Source organism: Canis lupus, unplaced genomic scaffold, assembly GCF_011100685.1.
Source record: "Canis lupus familiaris isolate Mischka breed German Shepherd unplaced genomic scaffold, alternate assembly UU_Cfam_GSD_1.0 chrUn_S878H1042, whole genome shotgun sequence".
Taxonomy (NCBI): domain Eukaryota; kingdom Metazoa; phylum Chordata; class Mammalia; order Carnivora; family Canidae; genus Canis; species Canis lupus.
The window spans coordinates 17,327-21,034 of record NW_023331840.1 but is presented as its reverse complement, the minus strand read 5'-3'; the positions used below and the strand labels follow the sequence as shown (position 1 = coordinate 21,034).

Sequence of the window (3,708 nt, the reverse complement as noted above, 5' to 3'; positions counted from 1 at the left end):
ATGAATGCTGTGGAAGAGGCCAGTCCTCCTGCAATGCAGCAGCCCACCAACCCTGCATCCCCCACTGTGGCCACCACACCTGAGCCCGTGGGGGCAGATGCTGGGGACAAGAACACCACCAAAGCAGCCAATGATGAGCTGGCCTACGAGGACGGCCGGGGCTTTGGCACTGGGGAGCTGGTGTGGGGGAAACGTCGGGGCTTCTCCTGGTGGCCAGGCCGCATTGTGTCTTGGTGGATGACAGGCCGGAGCTGAGGAGCTGAAGGCACCCGCTGGGTCATGTGGTTTGGAGATGGCAAGTTCTTGATGGTGTGTGTTGAGAAGTTGATGCCGCTGAGCTCCTTCTGCAGTGCTTTCCACCAGGCCACATACAACAAGCAGCCCATGTACCGCAAAGCCATCTATGAAGTCCTGCAGGTGGCCTGTAGCCATGCGGGGAAGTTGTTCCCAGCGTGCCACGACAGCGATGAGAGCGACACTGCCAAGTCCGTGGAGGTGCAGAACAAACAGATGATCGAGTGGTCTCTCGGAGGGTTCCAGCCTTCTGGCCCCAAGGGCCTGAAGCCACCCAAAGAAGAGAAGAACCCCTACAAAGAAGTTTACACAGACATGTGGGTCGAACCTGAGGCAGCTGCCTATGCACCACACCCCCCAGCCAAAAAGCCCCGAAAGAGTACGACTGAGAAGCCTAAGATCATTGATGAACGCACAAGAGAGCAGCTGGTGTACAAAGTGCGGCAGAAGTGCCAGAACATCGAGGACATTTGCATCTCTTGTGGGAGCCTCAACGTTACCCTGGAACACCCTCTCTTTGTTGGAGAAATGTGCCAAAACTGTAAGAACTGCTTCCTGGAGTGTGCATACGTATCACCATGATGATGACAGCTACCAGTCCTACCACACCATTTGCTGTGGGGGGTGGGGGGCAAGGTGCTCATGTGTGGGAACAATAACTGCTGCAGGTGTTTTTGTGTGGAGGGTGTGGATCTCTTATTGGGGCTGGGGGCCACCTGGCAGCCATCAAGGAGGACCCCCGGAACTGCTACATGTGTGGGCACAAGGGCACTTACGGGCTACTGCGGCAGCGGGACGACTGGCCCTCATGGCTCCAGATGTTCTTCACCAACAGCCACGACCAGGAATTTGACCCTATGAAGGTTTACCTGCCTGTCCCAGCTGAGAAGAGGAAGCCCATCCGGGTGCTGTCTCTATTTGATGGAATTGCTACAGGGCTTCTGGTGCTGAAGGATTTGGGGATTCAGGTGGACTGCTACATCGCCTCCGAGGTGTGCAAGGACTCCATCACGGTGGGGAAGATCATGTATGTTGGGGACGTCTGCAGCGTCACGCAGAAGCATATCCAGGAGTGGGGCCCATTGGATCTGGTGATTGGGGGCAGTCCTTGCAATGGTCTCTCCATCATCAATCCTGCCCATAAAGGACTCTACGAGGGCACTGGCCGGCTCTTCTTTGAGTTCTACCACCTGCTGCATGATGCGCGGCCCAAGGAGGGAGATGACCACCCCTTCTTCCGGCTCTTTGAGAATGTGGTGGCCATGGGCATTAGTGACAAGAGGGACATCTCGCGAATTCTCGAGTCCAACCCTATGATGATTAATGCCAAAGAAGTGTCAGCTGCACACAGGGCCCACTACTTCTGGGGGAACCTTCCTGGTATGAACAGGAGGCCATTGGCATCCACTGTGAATGATAAGCTGGAGCTGCAGGAGTGTCTGGAGCACGGCTGGATAGCCAAGTTCAGCAAAGTGAGGACCATTACTACTAGGTCGAACTCCATAAAGCAGGGCAAAGACCAGCATGTCCCCGTCTTCATGAATGAGAAAGAGGACATCTTACGGTGCACTAAAATGGAAAGGGTGTTTGGCTTCCCTGTCCACTATACTGATGTCTCCAACATGAGCCACTTGGCGACGCAGAGACTGCTGGGCCGGTCGTGGAGCGTGCCGGTCATCCGCCACCTCTTCGCTCTGCTGAAGGAATGTTTTGTTTGTGTGTAAGGGACATGAGGGCAGACTGAGGTAGTGACACAAAGTTAAACAAGAAAACACAAAACACAGCAAAACACTGACAACATGAAGATGGAGAGAAGTATCCGCACGCAGAAGAGAAAAAGGAAATTTAAAACAAAACCAGAGGCGGAAGTACCAGAGGGCTTTGCCTTGCACAAAGGGTTGCACATCATCTCCTGATTTTTCAATGTTAATCTTCAGTCCTTTTTAAAAACAAAACCAAGGTCCCTCCTGTCTCCCCCTCCCCTTTTTGTAGGTAAAACCTTTTGTTTTCTACTCTTTTCAGAGGGGTTTCTGTTTGGATTTTTGTTTCTTGCTGTGATTGAAACAAAGAGGGTTTATTGCAGCAAAAACCAGTAACAGGACATAGCAACAATACCTTGCAGAGGAAGGACAGGAGGGAAAAAAAAGGAAATTCTACAGAAATCTATATATTGGAGTTTTTTCTAACTATGTATGTTTTGTTGTCTTCTCTAGCCTGATCAGATAGGAGCACAAGCAGGGGGTGGAAAATAGTGACGCTCAGCAGCAGACTTTCCTTCCAGCCGCTGAGCTCTCTTGCCAGCACCATTCCTGGTCATGCAGAACAGAGCCCAATGAGCAGCAGGGAGACACATCACACAAGACCCTTTTATGCAGTATTTCAGGTGCTTACCACACAGGAAACCTTGAAGAAGATCCATTTCTATAAGCTGCTGTTACCTCTTCCAGTTTGTGTGTGTGTGTGTGTGTATATATATATAAATGACAGATATGAGATATATATAAAAGGTACTGTTAATTACTGTACAACCTGACTTCATAATGGTGCTTTAAAACAGCGAGGTGAGTAAAAACATCAGCTTCCACGTTGCCTTATGTGCAAAGGGTTTTAACGTTGGATGAAGGGAGGCAGCTTGAAGGTGAATCGTTGCCATTCATGGCGGGCTTTCCCTCTAGTGTTTAACAAGGTGAAGGAGGAGAATTCGGGACCACGTACTCCTGCTTCTCCCTGCCAAAAACGGGTATGAGGTGAGATGGGGTGGGTCGGACCGTGGAGGGTTGAGAGTGGGATTCATCCAGGCTCACGCAATAACCTTTCGATTTTTTTTTCCAAAAAAAAGGAGACTCCCTCGGCAAGATGGCAGTTAAAAGGGGTCTTCATTCCCAGTTTCTCACATTAGCCAATTCAAGGGCTCCTTGTGGTGGGATCAGAAATTATCCAGAGTGTGGGAAAGTGACCATTAAAAACCCCACCTGGAGAAAAAAAAAATACAAAATGAAAAAAAAAAAAAAGGAACCTTCACATACAGGTATTTATGTGGACATATTTTCATTTCTGGGGGCCATGTATGTAGGAGCGGAATTGCTGGGTTAAGTGCTAAGTCTGTGTTTAACACTTAGAAGAACCAGCAGTTTCCCAAGGTGGCTCCACTGTTTTGTATTCTCACCAGCAGTGTGTGAGGCTTCTGATTTCTGTATGCTTGTCAACCCTATTTTTTATTTTTTTTTATTTATTTTTATTTTTTATTATTATTTTTTTTTAACCCTATTTTTTAAAAAAAGATTTTATTTATTTGAGAGAGAGAGCAAGAGAGCGAGCAGGGAGGTGGGCAGTGGTGAGGGAGAGGGGCAGAGAGGAAATCTCAAGCTGACTCCTTGTGAACACAGACCCTGATTTGGGGCTCAATCTCACACG

At 49.2% G+C, this 3,708-nt stretch overlaps 1 pseudogene; it reads left to right on the top strand.

Moving 5' to 3' along the window:
- Positions 1 to 3,497, top strand: LOC119879443 (annotated as a pseudogene).
- The last annotated feature ends 211 nt before the right edge of the window (positions 3,498 to 3,708 follow it).